Source organism: Capsicum annuum, chromosome 3, assembly GCF_002878395.1.
Source record: "Capsicum annuum cultivar UCD-10X-F1 chromosome 3, UCD10Xv1.1, whole genome shotgun sequence".
NCBI classification, from domain to species: Eukaryota; Viridiplantae; Streptophyta; class Magnoliopsida; order Solanales; family Solanaceae; genus Capsicum; species Capsicum annuum.
Genome location: NC_061113.1, coordinates 84,955,269 through 84,963,224, shown reverse-complemented (window position 1 = coordinate 84,963,224; position 7,956 = coordinate 84,955,269).

The following is a 7,956-nucleotide window of genomic DNA, read 5'->3' as shown; positions in this document are numbered from 1 at the left end:
TGCTGGATAGGACCCAATGCATGTTATCCACATAAAAAGGAGATGTCATAGAGGCGGGGAATCCATAACCCTTCGCTATCTATGATACATATATATATAGTCTGAGATAAGTACACGATCATCACGACCAACCCTCACGCCGACAAATGCAGTTTTCCAGTATCAATCCCTCGGGACCTCCACTTTTACAACCAGCTACATAACCCCATCTAAGCCCAATTAACATATTTACACGTTCTAATTAATTGAACCAATATTATCCATCAAGGCACATATCTTTAGCATTGTCATACCAATTTACGCTTGCAAGATACTATCATCATGACATTTAAATTATTATTACTATAGGGAATCCACGACCCTACAAGCTCCAATCATTCATCTACGCAGGGGAATCCACGACATCTAGGATCAATATATCATTAGCTTAGGGAAATCCATGACCCCACAAGGTTCAATTCAAAATTAATTCATGTTCATTAGCCTTTTATGATATGCAATAGTTTCAAAAGTGGTTTCAATATGCATATACTCATGTTTCAAAACAAAATTCACAAGGTTGGTTAAGGTTAATCCACTTCCAATTTCAAAATCATCAATTTAGGGGAATTTATGACCCCCTTTCTAATTAACCATACCCATGCACCCCAATTAGTTTAAAACTATCAATAAAAACCATGAATCATTCACAAAAGCCATAGGAAAAGAAATTCAATCATTAATAAATACTTTAAATCCCAAGAATCATAATTTAAATACATGCTTTAAACAAAATAAATTTTTGGGAAAGAGATACATGCCTTAGATACATATGAATTTGAAAGGAATTTGGAGCTTGAAAGCTAGAAGATAAATGCACAGTGAGACCCTTAAGCTTTTCTTGGGTTTTTAGTTTTTGTGTGAAAAAGAGCAATCGATCTTTGAAAAATAGATAAGAATAAACTTATTTTATGTTTAAGGATCGTACATAACTGAAAGGACCCAAAAGCCCCTCACTCAACTGAGTAAAACAAAATTACACGATTTTAAAATATTAGTGTGGCACGGCCTCATCGCGGAGGCTAACCTCTATGGCACGCCAAAATCATGGAGGCGTACTACCTCAAAATTTCTAAATGACCCTGCACCTCATCCAAGAATTTTGAAACTCTTTTAAGACACCCTATTAACATATCAAACATAATTTAGGCCAAAATTGATGTTTCAAACATAGGAGGGTCAAAAATAAAATAACATAAATTTTGAGGGTGTTACATAACATCCCCCAGCCTTGCCGGGTATCATCACATCATCATAGTATCCTATGGACTTACCGTGTATCATCATATCATTATAATATCCTTTGACCTTATTGGGTATCATCATATAATCACCGGGTATCATTATATTATCATAATATCCCCCGACCTTGCTGGGCATTATCACATCATTATAATACCAAATTAATGTCAATAATGGACAGCGAGCCCCACGAGGGCTAAAGTAAAGTGTGATCCCCATGAGGGATAAAGTAAATAACAATCCCCATGAGGGCTAAAGTAAATAAACACGAAAGAAGAAGAAAGGTAGAGTATATTTTCATAATTCATCGTTCATCATCAATGTCACATTATCAACAAGCATATATACATCACATGAATATTATAACCATCATTGGGTTTTTCTGGGAGTTTACATCATCTATACATCTTCCTCCGTCCCATACTAGAGAGATGTGTATTTAGATACATAATAACCACTAAATGCCATTTATTAACTTATTCATTTACTAACTAACGTAATTTATTTACTAATGCCATAAATCCACTAATACTCATCGTATCAACTAGTCATCATCATTGGCTTAATAATTAATTTCAACTAATCCTCTAGGTTACTAATCATTATCATGGGTGCACCAACTTAAGCTATAGTAAAAGAAGTGTAAATCTATAATATATTACCCAGAGGGAACTTTGGGACTAAATCATTATAAAAGTGTATAAAAGGTCAAAATCTCTGATGACCAGAAAAATTTGTAGTATCAAATCATAGACTAAAATATGTCTTGGTCAAGTCTTTAAAACATCATTATTAATATCTTTTACTTGTAAGTTATCCATTCCAATATGCAGTTTATGTTATGAGTAAAACCATTGTAAAGGTGAAGGGTGGGCTTTAACCCTTATTTAGGAAAATAGTAATTAGATTATATTTTAAGTAGAGTCACATCATTTACCGATTTAATGACCAAGAATGTACCACATCTATGCATAGTGAATATACCATACATATGCATCATGAACATACCACATCTATGAATTATGAACATACCACATCTATGCATCATGAATATACCATATCTATGTATCATGAATATACCACATCTATACATCCTGAATATAGCATATCTATGCATCATGAATACACCACACCTATGCATCACAAATATACCACATCTATACATCATGAATATACTACATCTATGCATGCTTTTAAATATACCACATCTATGCATGCTTTTAAACAATGAAATCATAAGCATCAACAAACATAAATAATTATGATCATATTTTCCCAAGAATAAATGCTTTCCAGGTGGTCAACTCATATCATAACAAGGCCTTTATCCCATTAATATGTCCATAATAATCACAACATCATAATCACTTCCTTAGGACCACATATACATCTGGAGCTCATATCAATAAACATGTTAATAAGTCTTCTCATATCCGTAAGCCATAACATAACTATAAGGCATAATCTATCTTATAAGCCATAAGAATATTGTGATCATCTCACACTAGGAGGAACTATATATATAAGGCCTAACTCATAACTATGAGGTATGTCACATCTATAAGATATCTCATATCTATAGGTCATGTATCACGACAATGAGGAATATAAACTCTATAGGTTAATTATCATATCTAAGAGGAATAAAATCTCTAAAGGCCCAACATCATATCTAAAAGGAAGTAACATCTCTTTAGACCCAACATCATATCTAAGAGAAAGTAATATATCTATAGGCCCAACATTATATCTAAGAGGAAGTAACATCACTATAGGCCCAACATCATCTCTAAGAGGAAATAACATCTCTATAGGCCTAACATCATCTATAAAAGGAATATCATGACCACGAGCAATTTATTATTATTCGAGGAAAAACACACCATGACTCACCAACTATTGCTAAGCTAAGCTCAACCCATTTAATTATTGCTTAAATCAACAAAAGCTAAGATGAGAGACTTATCGGAATAAGTTGAAGACAAAACAAAGCTTGAGCTGACATAAGAACAATGACGGTGGTGCTGACCAGAAATTATGAAAGTGAGCTGAGAAAGAAGGAGGCAAGGGCAACAATAGAGACATCAAAGTAAAAGATGACTTTTTGTTTCCTAATTTGACATCGAACCATTTGGTATTTTCTTTTGTTTCTGATTTTGGGTCTGGGTTTTGGGCCTAACTAATTATTAATTTTGATCTATTTTGCTTATGTTTAATAAAATGGGATTCTTCCTGATTTGATAAAGAAAAGACTCACCAAGTCATAAAGTGACCTTACACTAAAGGCTTGCTAGTCTTAACTAAGCCTAACATCCATAATTAAGTCAACATGGACTAATCCAAGTCTTGGCCTAAGGTGGGATAGAATAAGCCGCTTCTAATCCTCAATGTACATATTTAGGCAATTTATACCCCAAAATAAGATTAGTTATCTATTTAAACTTCCATATGTCAAGTAAGCCATAACCAAACCTAAGATAGGAACTTTATTTAGAAACATGAGCATTTAAGTTAACTCCACCTAAATAAAAGTTTCAAGATCACCATAATAGTCCAAACAAATTTAATATATACTAACCATACTTCCAATGCTAAAACTATATCCCAAATGTAGCATTGTATCAAATCCATTCTTTGAATTAGCTTAATCTAGGGTGAAGGCAATAGGACTCTGAAAGAGTACTAAGGATTTCACCTTATGGGTCAAAACCCTCATCTAATCCAAAAATTTCAATAGTCAAGATTTAGTCATTCTATTCATTATCAAACTTAACTTTCACATTCATACGCAATATATAACACATATCATCATACGGAGAAGAGTAGATAGAAGCCTAGCTCAAAGACAAATCACAAATCCTTAGATCATTCACCAAAAGGTTGTATTTATTTCACAAGCACAAAATGCCATCACACTATTAAAATTGTAATCTACTTATCAATATGATAATAATGATACCCATATTGCACTATTGTGCTTTGGGTCTAAAAATAATACCAAAACCTCAAGTAGGTCCTACTTATAAAAGTCATATTTTTGAGGTAAACCCAATATTCATACATGAACAAGTAATCATAACCCTTAAGAAACAGGTGAAAACTAAGCAAACTTTGGGCTAAAATTAAGTCCTCAAGCTATTTAGGGTTTAGGGTCAAGAACCAAGAAATTCATTAAAGAAGTGATGAAATCTTACCTTTAATTTGAAGATATTCAAGATAAAAAATGTTAATCAAACTCCCAATTCAGTGAACTATTGAAGCTATCAGTGTGATTGATCAGACAAGTACCAAGGGCTTTCGGTAGACTTCTTTCATTTCCGAATTCACTTGCGACAAGTCCTAGTTACCTAAAAGACTTAATTTTGAGTTATCATACCGATTTAGGGTTTCTAGTTCTCAAAGATGAAGAGAGAATAAACAAAACAGCCAGTGTTAGTACGCATGGAAAGGTATTGACACCCTTCTAATTAGGGTTACAAGTTGGACCCAGATTAACTCAGATTGGGGAATGTCGGTTACATGATAGCTCCCACAGTTTTAGTCAGTACTCAAGTTACATAAGATAAGGTTTGTAGGACCAAGTATTCAGCTTATAAATTATTTAGCCAATCAATTTTACAAATTATTTCTGTACATGCTTTACTTTGTCTTGTATTTTTTTTTTTAACATGTTTATGCATCCATGTTCAGTATCCATATGTATTTTAGATAGTCCTTATCTCATGTACCATTACATTCAAAGTACTGACTGCATACTCTCTTTTGTGCTATATTGATTTCATAATATAGGTTTGGATGCCCTATTCCCCAATCTTCCTTAGTCATCTTAGTTCCTTTGAGCAACAGTAATGGTGATGCCTAATCCATTGAGGACAATTTATGTTTAATTACTTTTAGTATCTCTTTCATTTCCGTTAGTTAGATTTAGTTAGGGTTTTTTCCCATTAACTCCATATATCTTAGAGGCTTTCATACTAGATGTTTAGATATTCTGCTATTCAATTTTTATTTTTTTTTTTGGTTTATTTTGTAAATTAGACATGTTAGTAAATGATTTAGTTTTATATCTTAGTAGACTTTTATCAGTTTAACTTCCACACATGTTCATTCATTATAATATTATTCAGTGCTCACAATAGTTATAAAATCATGGGTTAGTTTGGGGGCACTTGTGTCTTTAAGGATCGTGTCGCAACTAAGGGGTGGCCTCATGTTGTGAGAAAACTTAGATAATAGCCTAAGGTTTTAAAGTTTCCTGGGGTGTCTAAAAGCTACATTGAGTAGAGCATTATGCATGTGTGTGAAGCACACCACACTTATGAGCAAGAGGCTACGAGACATTTTAGAAAAGTTTTCTTTCTTTCAATATTTATGTCATGTGAAAGGGAAGAAACTCAATTAAATTCCTTTTTTCTTACTAGTCCTTTACATATTTATAGAAAGTACTTCCAATAAGAAACAAAGAAAGAAGGAACGGGGATCAGTTTGTACCACCACCTGTTCAAGAAGATTCCCTAAATGAACATATTTCCCACACTGTGTTCAAGGACACTTTCACAAATTTAGACCATTCTATGACTATTAAGAATAATCAATAGGCTATTTCCCTATTCAACCTAGTGATGAATACAATAGTAGCTAGGATCTTAGACATCACTCGTATAAATCCTTCATTTTTTCTAGATCCTAATCTAAAGAGGATACACAATTATTTTTGGATGGTGTACATAAAGGGATAGATACTATGGTTGTCCCTTCAAATGAGAGTGCTAATTTAGATACTTACCAATTACAAGGGTGGATCATACTTTGTTCAAGCAGTGCAAGGAGGGAAAATATATTGAGGTAGGGCCTATAACGTGGGAGGAGTTGTCCACGACCTCTTTACACATGTTCTTCTTATTTGAGTTGAGGGAGGCTATGATGTAGGAGTTCATAAATCTAAAACAAGGTAACATAAGTGTGAAGGAGTACCCACTTAATTTTACTTAGTTGGCGAGGTATGCTCTGACTATGCTGTTTGATATTAGGGCTAGAATGAGTAAGTTTGTGTCTAGTGTGTCAGTTAGTGTAGTCAAGGAGTGTAGAAAAACTATGTTGATTAAGGATATGGACCTTTCTAGGCTGATCATTCATGATCAATAGATTGAGGAAAAGAATCTCAAAGAGAAGAATAAAGAGAATAAGAAGGCCAGAGCTGGTAGCTTCAAGTTCTCACAGCAGAGGTCTGATAGTAGAAATTATTCTCAGTTTTGCCAGATATTTTTAGGCTCACCTCCATCTTCAAATAGCATACCAATTCCTAAGTTTAGGCAGGACAGTCAGAATAGTGCATGGTAGGCAATAATATGTGTTTTGGATGCGGTAAGCCAGACCACAGGATTAGGGATTGCCCAGTGGTTGACTTGAGGCGAATGGATTTTTCCAATAGGGTCCATCCAACTTTTCATTAGCTCCAACAGGTCTCCTAACTTAGAAGGGAGCCTCCTCCTGTTCCAGTAATAGGCATCGTAAGAACGGACTATATGCTCTCTAGACTCGAGTGGATCAGGAAAGTTCTACTAATGTGGTTACGAGTACGTCACAAGTCCTCCATATTTATGTTTATGCATTATTAGACCTTAGAACTTTACTTTCCTTTATGACTACTTATATAGATATATACTTTGGCATTAGTCCCAAAATCTTAGTAGAACCCTTTTTAGTTTCTACCCCGGTGGTAGTTCTGTCACAACTAAATGAATATATACAAATTTCTCAATCATAATATTTTAGAGAGTTACTTTAATTGATCTTGTGGAGTTATAGATGACTAATTTTGACGGCATGGATTATCTCCATCATGCTATGCTTTAGTCGATTGTAGGAATAAAATTATCAAATTCTAGTTTCCAAATGAGTCCGTTATTGAATGGAAGGGTAGTTCTTCAGTGCCTAAGAGTCAATTTGTCACTTTTCTTAAGGAATGAAAAATGATATCCAAGGGTTGTATTTACCATCTCATCCAAGTCAAGGACTCAAATTTTGAGATTTTAAATCTTGAGTCAATTCTTATAGTAAATGAGTTTCATAAGTGTTCCCTGAAGATCTTCTTGGAGTCCTCTGGTAAGGAAAATTAACTTTAGAATAGATCTCCTCCCAGATACCCAGCTTATCTTATTTCTACCTTACAGAATGTCTCCAGTTGAGCTTAAGGAATTAAAGGAACAGTTGAAAGACCTCTTAGATAAGGGTTTCATCAGGCCTAGTTTTTAAACATGGGTTTCCCCAGTTCTTTTCGTGCACAAGAAAGATGATTCCCTTTGAACATGCATCGACTATAGTCAATTGAACAAAGTTACAATAAAGAATAAGTATTATCTCCCCAGGATTGATGACTTGTTCGACCAACTTCAGGGTGTAAGCTACTTCTCTAAGATGGACCTCAGATCTAGTTATTATCAGATTAGAGTCAGAGAATATGACATCCGAAAGACAACCTTCAAAACTCACTATGGTCACTTCGAATTCCTAGTTATGTCATTTTGACTAATGAATGCTCCTACAATATTTATGGATTTGATGAAAATGGTTTTCAAGAAGTACTTGGACATGTTCATCATTGTCTTCATAGAAGACATCCTGGTCTAATCCCACAGTGAAAGCGACAATGCCTACCATTTAAGGATTGCATTA